Source organism: Brachionichthys hirsutus, unplaced genomic scaffold (genome assembly GCF_040956055.1).
Source record: "Brachionichthys hirsutus isolate HB-005 unplaced genomic scaffold, CSIRO-AGI_Bhir_v1 contig_934, whole genome shotgun sequence".
In the NCBI taxonomy this organism is placed as follows: Eukaryota; Metazoa; Chordata; class Actinopteri; order Lophiiformes; family Brachionichthyidae; genus Brachionichthys; species Brachionichthys hirsutus.
The window spans coordinates 50,189-68,469 of record NW_027180481.1 but is presented as its reverse complement, the minus strand read 5'-3'; the positions used below and the strand labels follow the sequence as shown (position 1 = coordinate 68,469).

The 18,281-nt window shown below is 46.4% G+C and overlaps 20 non-coding genes across 20 annotated transcripts; all 20 read left to right on the top strand.

Moving 5' to 3' along the window:
- Positions 1-270: 270 nt before the first annotated feature.
- trnal-cag (transfer RNA leucine (anticodon CAG)) lies at positions 271-353 on the top strand. Its single transcript has one exon. It is a non-coding gene; the product is annotated as a tRNA-Leu (tRNA).
- Positions 354-1,316: 963 nt separating this feature from the next.
- On the top strand, positions 1,317-1,399 carry trnal-gag (transfer RNA leucine (anticodon GAG)). Its single transcript has one exon. It is a non-coding gene; the product is annotated as a tRNA-Leu (tRNA).
- A 963-nt stretch (positions 1,400-2,362) lies between these two features.
- On the top strand, positions 2,363-2,445 carry trnal-cag (transfer RNA leucine (anticodon CAG)). The gene has a single exon. It is a non-coding gene; the product is annotated as a tRNA-Leu (tRNA).
- Positions 2,446-3,408: 963 nt separating this feature from the next.
- trnal-cag (transfer RNA leucine (anticodon CAG)) lies at positions 3,409-3,491 on the top strand. The gene has a single exon. It is a non-coding gene; the product is annotated as a tRNA-Leu (tRNA).
- A 963-nt stretch (positions 3,492-4,454) lies between these two features.
- On the top strand, positions 4,455-4,537 carry trnal-cag (transfer RNA leucine (anticodon CAG)). The gene has a single exon. It is a non-coding gene; the product is annotated as a tRNA-Leu (tRNA).
- Positions 4,538-5,500: 963 nt separating this feature from the next.
- trnal-cag (transfer RNA leucine (anticodon CAG)) lies at positions 5,501-5,583 on the top strand. Its single transcript has one exon. It is a non-coding gene; the product is annotated as a tRNA-Leu (tRNA).
- A 246-nt stretch (positions 5,584-5,829) lies between these two features.
- trnag-gcc (transfer RNA glycine (anticodon GCC)) lies at positions 5,830-5,900 on the top strand. The gene has a single exon. It is a non-coding gene; the product is annotated as a tRNA-Gly (tRNA).
- A 646-nt stretch (positions 5,901-6,546) lies between these two features.
- trnal-cag (transfer RNA leucine (anticodon CAG)) lies at positions 6,547-6,629 on the top strand. The gene has a single exon. It is a non-coding gene; the product is annotated as a tRNA-Leu (tRNA).
- A 963-nt stretch (positions 6,630-7,592) lies between these two features.
- Positions 7,593-7,675, top strand: trnal-aag (transfer RNA leucine (anticodon AAG)). The gene has a single exon. It is a non-coding gene; the product is annotated as a tRNA-Leu (tRNA).
- Positions 7,676-8,638: 963 nt separating this feature from the next.
- On the top strand, positions 8,639-8,721 carry trnal-aag (transfer RNA leucine (anticodon AAG)). Its single transcript has one exon. It is a non-coding gene; the product is annotated as a tRNA-Leu (tRNA).
- Positions 8,722-10,730: 2,009 nt separating this feature from the next.
- trnal-aag (transfer RNA leucine (anticodon AAG)) lies at positions 10,731-10,813 on the top strand. Its single transcript has one exon. It is a non-coding gene; the product is annotated as a tRNA-Leu (tRNA).
- Positions 10,814-11,776: 963 nt separating this feature from the next.
- Positions 11,777-11,859, top strand: trnal-aag (transfer RNA leucine (anticodon AAG)). The gene has a single exon. It is a non-coding gene; the product is annotated as a tRNA-Leu (tRNA).
- A 246-nt stretch (positions 11,860-12,105) lies between these two features.
- On the top strand, positions 12,106-12,176 carry trnag-gcc (transfer RNA glycine (anticodon GCC)). The gene has a single exon. It is a non-coding gene; the product is annotated as a tRNA-Gly (tRNA).
- Positions 12,177-12,821: 645 nt separating this feature from the next.
- trnal-cag (transfer RNA leucine (anticodon CAG)) lies at positions 12,822-12,904 on the top strand. The gene has a single exon. It is a non-coding gene; the product is annotated as a tRNA-Leu (tRNA).
- Positions 12,905-13,867: 963 nt separating this feature from the next.
- On the top strand, positions 13,868-13,950 carry trnal-gag (transfer RNA leucine (anticodon GAG)). Its single transcript has one exon. It is a non-coding gene; the product is annotated as a tRNA-Leu (tRNA).
- A 963-nt stretch (positions 13,951-14,913) lies between these two features.
- Positions 14,914-14,996, top strand: trnal-gag (transfer RNA leucine (anticodon GAG)). Its single transcript has one exon. It is a non-coding gene; the product is annotated as a tRNA-Leu (tRNA).
- Positions 14,997-15,242: 246 nt separating this feature from the next.
- On the top strand, positions 15,243-15,313 carry trnag-gcc (transfer RNA glycine (anticodon GCC)). Its single transcript has one exon. It is a non-coding gene; the product is annotated as a tRNA-Gly (tRNA).
- Positions 15,314-15,959: 646 nt separating this feature from the next.
- trnal-cag (transfer RNA leucine (anticodon CAG)) lies at positions 15,960-16,042 on the top strand. The gene has a single exon. It is a non-coding gene; the product is annotated as a tRNA-Leu (tRNA).
- Positions 16,043-17,005: 963 nt separating this feature from the next.
- Positions 17,006-17,088, top strand: trnal-aag (transfer RNA leucine (anticodon AAG)). The gene has a single exon. It is a non-coding gene; the product is annotated as a tRNA-Leu (tRNA).
- A 963-nt stretch (positions 17,089-18,051) lies between these two features.
- On the top strand, positions 18,052-18,134 carry trnal-cag (transfer RNA leucine (anticodon CAG)). Its single transcript has one exon. It is a non-coding gene; the product is annotated as a tRNA-Leu (tRNA).
- Positions 18,135-18,281: the final 147 nt, after the last annotated feature.

Sequence of the window (18,281 nt, the reverse complement as noted above, 5' to 3'; positions counted from 1 at the left end):
AGAGACTTTGTCTCTCGGCTGACCGGGCAATGCCTTGGGAATCCACTGGAGGAGGTGTCTTTGGCAAGGGAAGTCTGGAAATACCTGCTCATCCTGTTGCCTTCGTGACATTGGCCTGGATTAGTGGTGGAACATGGATGGATAGTGGTACTATGATGCCATAATTTGATTTCCAACCGTTGACCTGCGTTTCGGCTTGATTGCTTACATTTATGGTGACAATCAATCGATGTGGGTTGCCTTGAGTTTTGTGGACCCTCTCGCGGGGTAGTCAGGATGGCCGAGCGGTCTAAGGCGCTGCGTTCAGGTCGCAGTCTCCTCTGGAGTCGTGGGTTCAAATCCCACTTCTGACAGCTCTAACTTGACTCAGGTAAATTCATTTAACAAAATTTTGATTCTTTCTATATTTCACCGTCAGAACATTTTACTGAAGAGTTCACATATAAATATTTTGGAGCCAGGTCTAGTCAGGGGATGACAAAAGTCCAACGATGTCATGCTCTGCAGACCATGAATTTCCATGCAAAACGTCCATGACTATGTAATAACAGATTGTTTTAGATCCCGTTCTGATTCCATCATTTTGTCTAGTCTTTTAAGCATTGGTGGTTCAGTGGTAGAATTCTCGCCTGCCATGCGGGAGACCTGGGCTCAATTCCCAGCCAACGCAAACTCGCTTCTTGTGGAAGATGTTAAACTAACAGCGACTCAATGCTGAATAAACTAACTTTATGTGACACATTCTCGGACTTCAGAGTGTCGGAAGACTTTGTTTGTCACACATTCTGGACACAATGCCAAAGCTAACCTCATCAAGTGAAACCTTCAGTATGTCTCAATGTGCATCATGAGAGATGATTAGTTGAAGACTGCGTGGTTCTGGACTGCTTGTTCGTGATTTGCTTCTCTGGCAGTGGAAACTGATGCTGTATTGGTACTATGCTGCTACTACATCTCGTTCAGATGCCTCCTGGACACCTCCATCGGATGGTGGTCCGGGCATGGTCCACCAGGAGGATGCCTTGAGGAGACGGAGGACACACTGGAGAGACTTTGTCTCTTGGCTGACCAGGCAATGCCTTGGGAATCCACTGGAGGAGGTGTCTTTGGCAAGGGAAGTCTGGAAATACCTGCTCATCCTGTTGCCTTCGTGACACTGGCCTGGATTAGTGGTGAAACATGGATGGATAGTGGTACTATGATGCCATAATTTGATTTCCAACCGTTGACCTGCGTTTCGGCTTGATCGCTTACATTTATGGTGACAATCGATCGATGTGGGTTGCCTTGAGTTTTGTGAACATTCTCGCTGGGTGGTCGGGATGGCCGAGCGGTCTAAGGCGCTGCGTTGAGGTCGCAGTCTCCTCTGGAGGCGTGGGTTTAAATCCCACTTCTGACAGCTTCAACTTGACTCAGGTAAAGTCATTTAACAAAATTTTTAGTCTTTCTTTATTTCACCGTCAGAACATTTTACTGAAGAGTTCACATATAAATATTTTGGAGCCAGGTCTAGTCAGGGGATGACAAAAGTCCAACGATGTCATGCTCTGCAGACCATGAATTTCCATGCAAAACGTCCATGACTATGTAATAACAGATTGTTTTAGATCCCGTTCTGATTCCATCATTTTGTCTGGTCTTTTAAGCATTGGTGGTTCGGTGGTAGAATTCTCGCCTGCCATGCGGGAGACCTGGGCTCAATTCCCAGCCAACGCAAACTCGCTTCTTGTGGAAGATGTTAAACTAACAGCGACTCAATGCTGAATAAACTAACTTTATGTGACACATTCTTGGACTTCAGAGTGTCGAAAGACTTTGTTTGTCTCACATTCTGGACACAATGCCAAAGCTAACCTCATCAAGTGAAACCTTCAGTGTGTCTCAATGTGCATCATGAGAGATGATCAGTTGAAGACTGCGTGGTTTTGGACTGCTTGTTTGTGATTTGCTTCTCTGGCAGTGGAAACTGATGCTGTATTGGTACTATGCTGCTACTACATCTCGTTCAGATGCCTCCTGGACACCTCCATCGGATGGTGGTCCGGGCATGGTCCACCAGGAGGATGCCTTGAGAAGACGGAGGACACACTGGAGAGACTTTGTCTCTCGGCTGACCGGGCAATGCCTTGGGAATCCACTGGAGGAGGTGTCTTTGGCAAGGGAAGTCTGGAAATACCTGCTCATCCTGTTGCCTTCGTGACATTGGCCTGGATTAGTGGTGGAACATGGATGGATAGTGGTACTATGATGCCATAATTTGATTTCCAACCGTTGACCTGCGTTTCGGCTTGATCGCTTACATTTATGGTGACAATCAATCGATGTGGGTTGCCTTGAGTTTTGTAAACCCTCTCGCAGGGTAGTCAGGATGTCCGAGCGGTCTAAGGCGCTGCGTTCAGGTCGCAGTCTCCTCTGGAGGCGTGGGTTCAAATCCCACTTCTGACAGATTTGACTTGACTCAGGTAAATTCATTTAACAAAATTTTGATTCTTTCTATATTTCACCGTCAGAACATTTTACTGAAGAGTTCACATATATTTATTTTGGAGCCAGGTCTAGTCAGGGGATGACAAAAGTCCAACGATGTCATGCTCTGCAGACCATGAATTTCCATGCAAAACATCCATGACTATGTCATAACAGATTGTTTTAGATCCCGCTCTGATTCCATCATTTTGTCCGGTCTTCTAAGCATTGGTGGTTCAGTGGTAGAATTCTCGCCTGCCGTGCGGGAGGCCTGGGTTCAGTTCCCAGCCAACGCAAACTTGCTTCTTGTGGGAGATGTTAAACTAACAGCGACTCAATGCTGAATAAACCAACCTTATGTGACACATTCTTGGATTTCAGAGTGTCGGAAGACTTTGTTTGTCTCACATTCTGGGCACGATGCCAAAGCTAACCTCATCAAGTGAAACCTTCAGTGTGTCTCGATGTGCATCATGAGAGATGATCAGTTGAAGACTGCGTGGTTTTGGACTGCTTGTTCGTGATTTGCTTCTCCGGCAGTGGAAACTGATGCTCTATTGGTACTATGCTGCTACTACATCTCGTTCAGATGCCTCCTGGACACCTCCATTGGATGGTGGTCCGGGCATGGTCCACCAGGAGGATGCCTTGAGAAGACGGAGGACACGCTGGAGAGACTTTGTCTCTCGGCTGACCAGGCAATGCCTTGGGAATCCACTGGAGGAGGTGTCTTTGGCAAGGGAAGTCTGGAAATACCTGCTCATCCTGTTGCCTTCGTGACATTGGCCTGGATTAGTGGTGGAACATGGATGGATAGTGGTACTATGATGCCATAATTTGATTTCCAACCGTTGACCTGCGTTTCGGCTTGATCGCTTACATTTATGGTGACAATCAATCGATGTGGGTTGCCTTGAGTTTTGTGAACCCTCTCGCAGGGTAGTCAGGATGGCCGAGCGGTCTAAGGCGCTGCGTTCAGGTCGCAGTCTCCTCTGGAGGCGTGGGTTCAAATCCCACTTCTGACAGATTTGACTTGACTCAGGTAAATTCATTTAACAAAATTTTGATTCTTTCTATATTTCACCGTCAGAACATTTTACTGAAGAGTTCACATATATTTATTTTGGAGCCAGGTCTAGTCAGGGGATGACAAAAGTCCAACGATGTCATGCTCTGCAGACCATGAATTTCCATGCAAAACATCCATGACTATGTCATAACAGATTGTTTTAGATCCCGCTCTGATTCCATCATTTTGTCCGGTCTTCTAAGCATTGGTGGTTCAGTGGTAGAATTCTCGCCTGCCGTGCGGGAGGCCTGGGTTCAGTTCCCAGCCAACGCAAACTTGCTTCTTGTGGGAGATGTTAAACTAACAGCGACTCAATGCTGAATAAACCAACCTTATGTGACACATTCTTGGATTTCAGAGTGTCGGAAGACTTTGTTTGTCTCACATTCTGGGCACGATGCCAAAGCTAACCTCATCAAGTGAAACCTTCAGTGTGTCTCGATGTGCATCATGAGAGATGATCAGTTGAAGACTGCGTGGTTTTGGACTGCTTGTTCGTGATTTGCTTCTCCGGCAGTGGAAACTGATGCTCTATTGGTACTATGCTGCTACTACATCTCGTTCAGATGCCTCCTGGACACCTCCATTGGATGGTGGTCCGGGCATGGTCCACCAGGAGGATGCCTTGAGAAGACGGAGGACACGCTGGAGAGACTTTGTCTCTCGGCTGACCAGGCAATGCCTTGGGAATCCACTGGAGGAGGTGTCTTTGGCAAGGGAAGTCTGGAAATACCTGCTCATCCTGTTGCCTTCGTGACATTGGCCTGGATTAGTGGTGGAACATGGATGGATAGTGGTACTATGATGCCATAATTTGATTTCCAACCGTTAACCTGCGTTTTGGCTTGATTGCTTACATTTATGGTGACAATCAATCGATGTGGGTTGCCTTGAGTTTTGTGAACCCCCCCGCAGGGTGGTCAGAATGGCCGAGCGGTCTAAGGCGCTGCGTTCAGGTCGCAGTCTCCTCTGGAGGCGTGGGTTCGAATCCCACTTCTGACAGCTTTAACTTGACTCAGGTAAATTCATTTAACAAAATTTTGATTCTTTCTATATTTCACCGTCAGAACATTTTACTGAAGAGTTCACATATATTTATTTTGGAGCCAGGTCTAGTCAGGGGATGACAAAAGTCCAACGATGTCATGCTCTGCAGACCATGAATTTCCATGCAAAACGTCCATGACTATGTAATAACAGATTGTTTTAGATCCCGTTCTGATTCCATCATTTTGTCTGGTCTTTTAAGCATTGGTGGTTCAGTGGTAGAATTCTCGCCTGCCATGCGGGAGACCTGGGCTCAATTCCCAGCCAACGCAAACTCGCTTCTTGTGGAAGATGTTAAACTAACAGCGACTCAATGCTGAATAAACTAACTTTATGTGACCCATTCTCGGACTTCAGAGTGTCGAAAGACTTTGTTTGTCTCACATTCTGGACACAATGCCAAAGCTAACCTCATCAAGTGAAACCTTCAGTGTGTCTCAATGTGCATCATGAGAGATGATCAGTTGAAGACTGCGTGGTTTTGGACTGCTTGTTCGTGATTTGCTTCTCTGGCAGTGGAAACTGATGCTGTATTGGTACTATGCTGCTACTACATCTCGTTCAGATGCCTCCTGGACACCTCCATCGGATGGTGGTCCGGGCATGGTCCACCAGGAGGATGCCTTGAGAAGACGGAGGACACACTGGAGAGACTTTGTCTCTCGGCTGACCGGGCAATGCCTTGGGAATCCACTGGAGGAGGTGTCTTTGGCAAGGGAAGTCTGGAAATACCTGCTCATCCTGTTGCCTTCGTGACATTGGCCTGGATTAGTGGTGGAACATGGATGGATAGTGGTACTATGATGCCATAATTTGATTTCCAACCGTTGACCTGCGTTTCGGCTTGATCGCTTACATTTATGGTGACAATCAATCGATGTGGGTTGCCTTGAGTTTTGTGAACCCTCTCGCAGGGTAGTCAGGATGGCCGAGCGGTCTAAGGCGCTGCGTTCAGGTCGCAGTCTCCTCTGGAGGCGTGGGTTCAAATCCCACTTCTGACAGATTTGACTTGACTCAGGTAAATTCATTTAACAAAATTTTGATTCTTTCTATATTTCACCGTCAGAACATTTTACTGAAGAGTTCACATATATTTATTTTGGAGCCAGGTCTAGTCAGGGGATGACAAAAGTCCAACGATGTCATGCTCTGCAGACCATGAATTTCCATGCAAAACATCCATGACTATGTAATAACAGATTGTTTTAGATCCCGTTCTGATTCCATCATTTTGTCCGGTCTTCTAAGCATTGGTGGTTCAGTGGTAGAATTCTCGCCTGCCGTGCGGGAGGCCTGGGTTCAATTCCCAGCCAACGCAAGCTTGCTTCTTGTGGGAGATGTTAAACTAACAGCGACTCAATGCTGAATAAACCAACCTTATGTGACACATTCTTGGATTTCAGAGTGTCGGAAGACTTTGTTTGTCTCACATTCTGGGCACGATGCCAAAGCTAACCTCATCAAGTGAAACCTTTAGTGTGTCTCGATGTGCATCATGAGAGATGATCAGTTGAAGACTGCGTGGTTTTGGACTGCTTGTTTGTGATTTGCTTCTCTGACAGTGGAAACTGATGCTGTATTGGTACTATGCTGCTACTACATCTCGTTCAGATGCCTCCTGGACACCTCCATCGGATGGTGGTCCGGGCATGGTCCACCAGGAGGATGCCTTGAGAAGACGGAGGACACACTGGAGAGACTTTGTCTCTCGGCTGACCAGGCAATGCCTTGGGAATCCACTGGAGGAGGTGTCTTTGGCAAGGGAAGTCTGGAAATACCTGCTCATCCTGTTGCCTTTGTGACACTGGCCTGGATTAGTGGTGGAACATGGATGGATAGTGGTACTATGATGCCATAATTTGATTTCCAACCGTTGACCTGCGTTTCGGCTTGATTGCTTACATTTATGGTGACAATCAATCGATGTGGGTTGCCTTGAGTTTTGTGAACCCTCTCGCAGGGTAGTCAGGATGGCCGAGCGGTCTAAGGCGCTGCGTTCAGGTCGCAGTCTCCTCTGGAGGCGTGGGTTCAAATCCCACTTCCGACAGCTCTAACTTGACTCAGGTAAATTCATTTAACAAAATTTTGATTCTTTCTATATTTCACCGTCAGAACATTTTACTGAAGAGTTCACATATAAATATTTTGGAGCCAGGTCTAGTCAGGGGATGACAAAAGTCCAACGATGTCATGCTCTGCAGACCATGAATTTCCATGCAAAACGTCCATGACTATGTAATAACAGATTGTTTTAGATCCCGTTCTGATTCCATCATTTTGTCTAGTCTTTTAAGCATTGGTGGTTCAGTGGTAGAATTCTCGCCTGCCATGCGGGAGACCTGGGCTCAATTCCCAGCCAACGCAAACTCGCTTCTTGTGGAAGATGTTAAACTAACAGCGGCTCAATGCTGAATAAACTAACTTTATGTGACACATTCTCGGACTTCAGAGTGTCGGAAGACTTTGTTTGTCACACATTCTGGACACAATGCCAAAGCTAACCTCATCAAGTGAAACCTTCAGTATGTCTCAATGTGCATCATGAGAGATGATTAGTTGAAGACTGCGTGGTTCTGGACTGCTTGTTCGTGATTTGCTTCTCTGGCAGTGGAAACTGATGCTGTATTGGTACTATGCTGCTACTACATCTCGTTCAGATGCCTCCTGGACACCTCCATCGGATGGTGGTCCGGGCATGGTCCACCAGGAGGATGCCTTGAGGAGACGGAGGACACACTGGAGAGACTTTGTCTCTTGGCTGACCAGGCAATGCCTTGGGAATCCACTGGAGGAGGTGTCTTTGGCAAGGGAAGTCTGGAAATACCTGCTCATCCTGTTGCCTTCGTGACACTGGCCTGGATTAGTGGTGAAACATGGATGGATAGTGGTACTATGATGCCATAATTTGATTTCCAACCGTTGACCTGCGTTTCGGCTTGATCGCTTACATTTATGGTGACAATCGATCGATGTGGGTTGCCTTGAGTTTTGTGAACATTCTCGCTGGGTGGTCGGGATGGCCGAGCGGTCTAAGGCGCTGCGTTAAGGTCGCAGTCTCCTCTGGAGGCGTGGGTTTAAATCCCACTTCTGACAGCTTCAACTTGACTCAGGTAAAGTCATTTAACAAAATTTTTAGTCTTTCTTTATTTCACCGTCAGAACATTTTACTGAAGAGTTCACATATAAATATTTTGGAGCCAGGTCTAGTCAGGGGATGACAAAAGTCCAACAATGTCATGCTCTGCAGACCATGAATTTCCATGCAAAACGTCCATGACTATGTAATAACAGATTGTTTTAGATCCCGTTCTGATTCCATCATTTTGTCTGGTCTTTTAAGCATTGGTGGTTCGGTGGTAGAATTCTCGCCTGCCATGCGGGAGACCTGGGCTCAATTCCCAGCCAACGCAAACTCGCTTCTTGTGGAAGATGTTAAACTAACAGCGACTCAATGCTGAATAAACTAACTTTATGTGACACATTCTTGGACTTCAGAGTGTCGAAAGACTTTGTTTGTCTCACATTCTGGACACAATGCCAAAGCTAACCTCATCAAGTGAAACCTTCAGTGTGTCTCAATGTGCATCATGAGAGATGATCAGTTGAAGACTGCGTGGTTTTGGACTGCTTGTTTGTGATTTGCTTCTCTGGCAGTGGAAACTGATGCTGTATTGGTACTATGCTGCTACTACATCTCGTTCAGATGCCTCCTGGACACCTCCATCGGATGGTGGTCCGGGCATGGTCCACCAGGAGGATGCCTTGAGAAGACGGAGGACACACTGGAGAGACTTTGTCTCTCGGCTGACCAGGCAATGCCTTGGGAATCCACTGGAGGAGGTGTCTTTGGCAAGGGAAGTCTGGAAATACCTGCTCATCCTGTTGCCTTCGTGACACTGGCTTGGATTAGTGGTGGAACATGGATGGATAGTGGTACTATGATGCCATAATTTGATTTCCAACCGTTGACCTGCGTTTCGGCTAGATCGCTTACATTTATGGTGACAATCAATCGATGTGGGTTGCCTTGAGTTTTGTGAACATTCTCCCTGGGTAGTCAGGATGGCCGAGCGGTCTAAGGCGCTGCATTAAGGTCGCAGTCTTCTCTGGAGGCGTGGGTTTAAATCCCACTTCTGACAGCTTCAACTTGACTCAGGTAAAGTCATTTAACAAAATTTTTAGTCTTTCTTTATTTCACCGTCAGAACATTTTACTGAAGAGTTCACATATAAATATTTTGGAGCCAGGTCTAGTCAGGGGATGACAAAAGTCCAACGATGTCATGCTCTGCAGACCATGAATTTCCATGCAAAACGTCCATGACTATGTAATAACAGATTGTTTTAGATCCCGTTCTGATTCCATCATTTTGTCTGGTCTTTTAAGCATTGGTGGTTCAGTGGTAGAATTCTCGCCTGCCATGCGGGAGACCTGGGCTCAATTCCCAGCCAACGCAAACTCGCTTCTTGTGGAAGATGTTAAACTAACAGCGACTCAATGCTGAATAAACTAACTTTATGTGACACATTCTTGGACTTCAGAGTGTCGAAAGACTTTGTTTGTCTCACATTCTGGACACAATGCCAAAGCTAACCTCATCAAGTGAAACCTTCAGTGTGTCTCAATGTGCATCATGAGAGATGATCAGTTGAAGACTGCGTGGTTTTGGACTGCTTGTTTGTGATTTGCTTCTCTGGCAGTGGAAACTGATGCTGTATTGGTACTATGCTGCTACTACATCTCGTTCAGATGCCTCCTGGACACCTCCATCGGATGGTGGTCCGGGCATGGTCCACCAGGAGGATGCCTTGAGAAGACGGAGGACACACTGGAGAGACTTTGTCTCTCGGCTGACCAGGCAATGCCTTGGGAATCCACTGGAGGAGGTGTCTTTGGCAAGGGAAGTCTGGAAATACCTGCTCATCCTGTTGCCTTCGTGACACTGGCCTGGATTAGTGGTGGAACATGGATGGATAGTGGTACTATGATGCCATAATTTGATTTCCAACCGTTGACCTGCGTTTCGGCTAGATCGCTTACATTTATGGTGACAATCAATCGATGTGGGTTGCCTTGAGTTTTGTGAACATTCTCGCTGGGTAGTCAGGATGGCCGAGCGGTCTAAGGCGCTGCGTTAAGGTCGCAGTCTCCTCTGGAGGCGTGGGTTTAAATCGCACTTCTGACAGCTTCAACTTGACTCAGGTAAAGTCATTTAACAAAATTTTTAGTCTTTCTTTATTTCACCGTCAGAACATTTTACTGAAGAGTTCACATATAAATATTTTGGAGCCAGGTCTAGTCAGGGGATGACAAAAGTCCAACGATGTCATGCTCTGCAGACCATGAATTTCCATGCAAAACGTCCATGACTATGTAATAACAGATTGTTTTAGATCCCGTTCTGATTCCATCATTTTGTCAGGTCTTTTAAGCATTGGTGGTTCAGTGGTAGAATTCTCGCCTGCCATGCGGGAGACCTGGGCTCAATTCCCAGCCAACGCAAACTCGCTTCTTGTGGAAGATGTTAAACTAACAGCGACTCAATGCTGAATAAACTAACTTTATGTGACACATTCTCGGACTTCAGAGTGTCGAAAGACTTTGTTTGTCTCACATTCTGGACACAATGCCAAAGCTAACCTCATCAAGTGAAACCTTCAGTGTGTCTCAATGTGCATCATGAGAGATGATCAGTTGAAGACTGCGTGGTTTTGGACTGCTTGTTTGTGATTTGCTTCTCTGGCAGTGGAAACTGATGCTGTATTGGTACTATGCTGCTACTACATCTCGTTCAGATGCCTCCTGGACACCTCCATCGGATGGTGGTCCGGGCATGGTCCACCAGGAGGATGCCTTGAGAAGACGGAGGACACACTGGAGAGACTTTGTCTCTCGGCTGACCAGGCAATGCCTTGGGAATCCACTGGAGGAGGTGTCTTTGGCAAGGGAAGTCTGGAAATACCTGCTCATCCTGTTGCCTTCGTGACACTGGCCTGGACTAGTGGTGGAACATGGATGGATAGTGGTACTATGATGCCATAATTTGATTTCCAACCGTTGACCTGCGTTTCGGCTAGATCGCTTACATTTATGGTGACAATCAATCGATGTGGGTTGCCTTGAGTTTTGTGAACATTCTCGCTGGGTAGTCAGGATGGCCGAGCGGTCTAAGGCGCTGCGTTAAGGTCGCAGTCTCCTCTGGAGGCGTGGGTTTAAATCCCACTTCTGACAGCTTCAACTTGACTCGGGTAAAGTCATTTAACAAAATTTTTAGTCTTTCTTTATTTCACCGTCAGAACATTTTACTGAAGAGTTCACATATAAATATTTTGGAGCCAGGTCTAGTCAGGGGATGACAAAAGTCCAACGATGTCATGCTCTGCAGACCATGAATTTCCATGCAAAACGTCCATGACTATGTAATAACAGATTGTTTTAGATCCCGTTCTGATTCCATCATTTTGTCTGGTCTTTTAAGCATTGGTGGTTCGGTGGTAGAATTCTCGCCTGCCATGCGGGAGACCTGGGTTCAATTCCCAGCCAACGCAAACTCGCTTCTTGTGGAAGATGTTAAACTAACAGCGACTCAATGCTGAATAAACTAACTTTATGTGACACATTCTTGGACTTCAGAGTGTCGAAAGACTTTGTTTGTCTCACATTCTGGACACAATGCCAAAGCTAACCTCATCAAGTGAAACCTTCAGTGTGTCTCAATGTGCATCATGAGAGATGATCAGTTGAAGACTGCGTGGTTTTGGACTGCTTGTTCGTGATTTGCTTCTCTGGCAGTGGAAACTGATGCTGTATTGGTACTATGCTGCTACTACATCTCGTTCAGATGCCTCCTGGACACCTCCATCGGATGGTGGTCCGGGCATGGTCCACCAGGAGGATGCCTTGAGAAGACGGAGGACACACTGGAGAGACTTTGTCTCTCGGCTGACCGGGCAATGCCTTGGGAATCCACTGGAGGAGGTGTCTTTGGCAAGGGAAGTCTGGAAATACCTGCTCATCCTGTTGCCTTCGTGACACTGGCCTGGATTAGTGGTGGAGCATGGATGGATAGTGGTACTATGATGCCATAATTTGATTTCCAACCGTTGACCTGCGTTTCGGCTTGATTGCTTACATTTATGGTGACAATCAATCGATGTGGGTTGCCTTGAGTTTTGTGAGCTCTGTTGTTGGGTGGTCAGGATGGCCGAGCGGTCTAAGGTGCTGCGTTAAGGTAGCAGTCTCCTCTGGAGGTGTGGGTTCAAATCCCACTTCTGACAGATTTGACTTGACTCAGGTAAATTCATTTAACAAAATTTTGATTCTTTCTATATTTCACCGTCAGAACATTTTACTGAAGAGTTCACATATATTTATTTTGGAGCCAGGTCTAGTCAGGGGATGACAAAAGTCCAACGATGTCATGCTCTGCAGACCATGAATTTCCATGCAAAACATCCATGACTATGTAATAACAGATTGTTTTAGATTCCGTTCTGATTCCATCATTTTGTCCGGTCTTCTAAGCATTGGTGGTTCAGTGGTAGAATTCTCGCCTGCCATGCGGGAGACCCGGGTTCAATTCCCAGCCAGTGCAAACTTGCTTCTTGTGGGAGATGTTAAACTAACAGCGACTCAATGCTGAATAAACCAACCTTATGTGACACATTCTTGGATTTCAGAGTGTCGGAAGACTTTGTTTGTCTCACATTCTGGGCACGATGCCAAAGCTAACCTCATCAAGTGAAACCTTCAGTGTGTCTCGATGTGCATCATGAGAGATGATCAGTTGAAGACTGCGTGGTTTTGGACTGCTTGTTCGTGATTTGCTTCTCCGGCAGTGGAAACTGATGCTCTATTGGTACTATGCTGCTACTACATCTCGTTCAGATGCCTCCTGGACACCTCCCTTGGATGGTGGTCCGGGCATGGTCCACCAGGAGGATGCCTTGAGAAGACGGAGGACACGCTGGAGAGACTTTGTCTCTCGGCTGACCAGGCAATGCCTTGGGAATCCACTGGAGGAGGTGTCTTTGGCAAGGGAAGTCTGGAAATACCTGCTCATCCTGTTGCCTTCGTGACATTGGCCTGGATTAGTGGTGGAACATGGATGGATAGTGGTACTATGATGCCATAATTTGATTTCCAACCGTTAACCTGCGTTTCGGCTTGATTGCTTACATTTATGGTGACAATCAATCGATGTGGGTTGCCTTGAGTTTTGTGAACCCCCCGCAGGGTAGTCAGGATGGCCGAGCGGTCTAAGGCGCTGCGTTCAGGTCGCAGTCTCCTCTGGAGGTGTGGGTTCAAATCCCACTTCTGACAGCTTTAACTTGACTCAGGTAAATTCATTTAACAAAATTTTGATTCTTTCTATATTTCACCGTCAGAACATTTTACTGAAGAGTTCACATATATTTATTTTGGAGCCAGGTCTAGTCAGGGGATGACAAAAGTCCAACGATGTCATGCTCTGCAGACCATGAATTTCCATGCAAAACGTCCATGACTATGTAATAACAGATTGTTTTAGATCCCGTTCTGATTCCATCATTTTGTCTGGTCTTTTAAGCATTGGTGGTTCAGTGGTAGAATTCTCGCCTGCCATGCGGGAGACCTGGGCTCAATTCCCAGCCAACGCAAACTCGCTTCTTGTGGAACATGTTAAACTAACAGCGACTCAATGCTGAATAAACTAACTTTATGTGACACATTCTCAGACTTCAGAGTGTCGAAAGACTTTGTTTGTCTCACATTCTGGACACAATGCCAAAGCTAACCTCATCAAGTGAAACCTTCAGTGTGTCTCAATGTGCATCATGAGAGATGATCAGTTGAAGACTGCGTGGTTTTGGACTGCTTGTTCGTGATTTGCTTCTCTGGCAGTGGAAACTGATGCTGTATTGGTACTATGCTGCTTCTACATCTCGTTCAGATGCCTCCTGGACACCTCCATCGGATGGTGGTCCGGGCATGGTCCACCAGGAGGATGCCTTGGGAAGACGGAGGACACACTGGAGAGACTTTGTCTCTCGGCTGACCGGGCAATGCCTTGGGAATCCACTGGAGGAGGTGTCTTTGGCAAGGGAAGTCTGGAAATACCTGCTCATCCTGTTGCCTTCGTGACACTGGCCTGGATTAGTGGTGAAACATGGATGGATAGTGGTACTATGATGCCATGATTTGATTTCCAACCGTTGACCTGCGTTTCGGCTTGATCGCTTACATTTATGGTGACAATCGATCGATGTGGGTTGCCTTGAGTTTTGTGAACATTCTCGCTGGGTGGTCGGGATGGCCGAGCGGTCTAAGGCGCTGCGTTGAGGTCGCAGTCTCCTCTGGAGGCGTGGGTTTAAATCCCACTTCTGACAGCTTCAACTTGACTCAGGTAAAGTCATTTAACAAAATTTTTAGTCCTTCTTTATTTCACCGTCAGAACATTTTACTGAAGAGTTCACATATAAATATTTTGGAGCCAGGTCTAGTCAGGGGATGACAAAAGTCCAACGATGTCATGCTCTGCAGACCATGAATTTCCATGCAAAACGTCCATGACTATGTAATAACAGATTGTTTTAGATCCCGTTCTGATTCCATCATTTTGTCTGGTCTTTTAAGCATTGGTGGTTCAGTGGTAGAATTCTCGCCTGCCATGCGGGAGACCTGGGCTCAATTCCCAGCCAACGCAAACTCGCTTCTTGTGGAACATGTTAAACTAACAGCGACTCAATGCTGAATAAACTAACTTTATGTGACACATTCTCAGACTTCAGAGTGTCGAAAGACTTTGTTTGTCTCACATTCTGGACACAATGCCAAAGCTAACCTCATCAAGTGAAACCTTCAGTGTGTCTCAATGTGCATCATGAGAGATGATCAGTTGAAGACTGCGTGGTTTTGGACTGCTTGTTCGTGATTTGCTTCTCTGGCAGTGGAAACTGATGCTGTATTGGTACTATGCTGCTTCTACATCTCGTTCAGATGCCTCCTGGACACCTCCATCGGATGGTGGTCCGGGCATGGTCCACCAGGAGGATGCCTTGGGAAGACGGAGGACACACTGGAGAGACTTTGTCTCTCGGCTGACCGGGCAATGCCTTGGGAATCCACTGGAGGAGGTGTCTTTGGCAAGGGAAGTCTGGAAATACCTGCTCATCCTGTTGCCTTCGTGACACTGGCCTGGATTAGTGGTGAAACATGGATGGATAGTGGTACTATGATGCCATGATTTGATTTCCAACCGTTGACCTGCGTTTCGGCTTGATCGCTTACATTTATGGTGACAATCGATCGATGTGGGTTGCCTTGAGTTTTGTGAACATTCTCGCTGGGTGGTCGGGATGGCCGAGCGGTCTAAGGCGCTGCGTTGAGGTCGCAGTCTCCTCTGGAGGCGTGGGTTTAAATCCCACTTCTGACAGCTTCAACTTGACTCAGGTAAAGTCATTTAACAAAATTTTTAGTCCTTCTTTATTTCACCGTCAGAACATTTTACTGAAGAGTTCACATATAAATATTTTGGAGCCAGGTCTAGTCAGGGGATGACAAAAGTCCAACGATGTCATGCTCTGCAGACCATGAATTTCCATGCAAAACGTCCATGACTATGTAATAACAGATTGTTTTAGATCCCGTTCTGATTCCATCATTTTGTCTGGTCTTTTAAGCATTGGTGGTTCAGTGGTAGAATTCTCGCCTGCCATGCGGGAGACCTGGGTTCAATTCCCAGCCAACGCAAACTCGCTTCTTGTGGAACATGTTAAACTAACAGCGACTCAATGCTGAATAAACTAACTTTATGTGACACATTCTCAGACTTCAGAGTGTCGAAAGACTTTGTTTGTCTCACATTCTGGACACAATGCCAAAGCTAACCTCATCAAGTGAAACCTTCAGTGTGTCTCAATGTGCATCATGAGAGATGATCAGTTGAAGACTGCGTGGTTTTGGACTGCTTGTTCGTGATTTGCTTCTCTGGCAGTGGAAACTGATGCTGTATTGGTACTATGCTGCTTCTACATCTCGTTCAGATGCCTCCTGGACACCTCCATCGGATGGTGGTCCGGGCATGGTCCACCAGGAGGATGCCTTGAGAAGACGGAGGACACACTGGAGAGACTTTGTCTCTCGGCTGACCGGGCAATGCCTTGGGAATCCACTGGAGGAGGTGTCTTTGGCAAGGGAAGTCTGGAAATACCTGCTCATCCTGTTGCCTTCGTGACATTGGCCTGGATTAGTGGTGGAACATGGATGGATAGTGGTACTATGATGCCATAATTTGATTTCCAACCGTTGACCTGCGTTTCGGCTTGATTGCTTACATTTATGGTGACAATCAATCGATGTGGGTTGCCTTGAGTTTTGTGAACCCTCTCGCAGGGTAGTCAGGATGGCCGAGCGGTCTAAGGCGCTGCGTTCAGGTCGCAGTCTCCTCTGGAGGTGTGGGTTCAAATCCCACTTCTGACAGCTCTAACTTGACTCAGGTAAATTCATTTAACAAAATTTTGATTCTTTCTATATTTCACCGTCAGAACATTTTACTGAAGAGTTCACATATAAATATTTTGGAGCCAGGTCTAGTCAGGGGATGACAAAAGTCCAACGATGTCATGCTCTGCAGACCATGAATTTCCATGCAAAACGTCCATGACTATGTAATAACAGATTGTTTTAGATCCCGTTCTGATTCCATCATTTTGTCTAGTCTTTTAAGCATTGGTGGTTCAGTGGTAGAATTCTCGCCTGCCATGCGGGAGACCTGGCCTCAATTCCCAGCCAACGCAAACTCGCTTCTTGTGGAAGATGTTAAACTAACAGCGACTCAATGCTGAATAAACTAACTTTATGTGACACATTCTCGGACTTCAGAGTGTCGAAAGACTTTGTTTGTCTCACATTCTGGACACAATGCCAAAGCTAACCTCATCAAGTGAAACCTTCAGTGTGTCTCAATGTGCATCATGAGAGATGATCAGTTGAAGACTGCGTGGTTTTGGACTGCTTGTTTGTGATTTGCTTCTCTGGCAGTGGAAACTGATGCTGTATTGGTACTATGCTGCTACTACATCTCGTTCAGATGCCTCCTGGACACCTCCATCGGATGGTGGTCCGGGCATGGTCCACCAGGAGGATGCCTTGAGAAGACGGAGGACACACTGGAGAGACTTTGTCTCTCGGCTGACCAGGCAATGCCTTGGGAATCCACTGGAGGAGGTGTCTTTGGCAAGGGAAGTCTGGAAATACCTGCTCATCCTGTTGCCTTCGTGACACTGGCCTGGATTAGTGGTGGAACATGGATGGATAGTGGTACTATGATGCCATAATTTGATTTCCAACCGTTGACCTGCGTTTCGGCTAGATCGCTTACATTTATGGTGACAATCAATCGATGTGGGTTGCCTTGAGTTTTGTGAACATTCTCGCTGGGTAGTCAGGATGGCCGAGCGGTCTAAGGCGCTGCGTTAAGGTCGCAGTCTCCTCTGGAGGCGTGGGTTTAAATCCCACTTCTGACAGCTTCAACTCTACTCAGGTAAAGTCATTTAACAAAATTTTTAGTCTTTCTTTATTTCACCGTCAGAACATTTTACTGAAGAGTTCACATATAAATATTTTGGAGCCAGGTCTAGTCAGGGGATGACAAAAGTCCAACGATGCCATGCTCTGCAGACCATGAATTTCCATGCAAAACGTCCATGACTATGTAATAACAGATTGTTTTAGATCCCGTTCTGATTCCATCATTTTGTCTGGTCTTTTAAGCATTGGTGGTTCAGTGGTAGAATTCTCGCCTGCCATGCGGGAGACCTGGGCTCAATTCCCAGCCAACGCAAACTCGCTTCTTGTGGAAGATGTTAAACTAACAGAGACTCAATGCTGAATAAACTAACTTTATGTGACACATTCTCGGACTTCAGAGTGTCGAAAGACTTTGTTTGTCTCACATTCTGGACACAATGCCAAAGCTAACCTCATCAAGTGAAACCTTCAGTGTGTCTCAATGTGCATCATGAGAGATGATCAGTTGAAGACTGCGTGGTTTTGGACTGCTTGTTCGTGATTTGCTTCTCTGGCAGTGGAAACTGATGCTGTATTGGTACTATGCTGCTACTACATCTCGTTCAGATGCCTCCTGGACACCTCCATCGGATGGTGGTCCGGGCATGGTCCACCAGGAGGATGCCTTGAGAAGACGGAGGACACACTGGAGAGACTTTGTCTCTCGGCTGACCGGGCAATGCCTTGGGAATCCACTGGAGGAGGTGTCTTTGGCAAGGGAAGTCTGGAAATACCTGCTCATCCTGTTGCCTTCGTGACATTGGCCTGGATTAGTGGTGGAACATGGATGGATAGTGGTACTATGATGCCATAATTTGATTACCAACCGTTGACCTGCGTTTCGGCTTGATCGCTTACATTTATGGTGACAATCAATCGATGTGGGTTGCCTTGAGTTTTGTGAACTCTCTCGCAGGGTAGTCAGGATGGCCGAGCGGTCTAAGGCGCTGCGTTCAGGTCGCAGTCTCCTCTGGAGGCGTGGGTTCAAATCCCACTTCTGACAGATTTGACTTGACTCAGGTAAATTCATTTAACAAAATTTTGATTCTTTCTATATTTCACCGTCAGAACATTTTACTGAAGAGTTCACATATATTTATTTTGGAGCCAGGTCTAGTCAGGGGATGACAAAAGTCCAACGATGTCATGC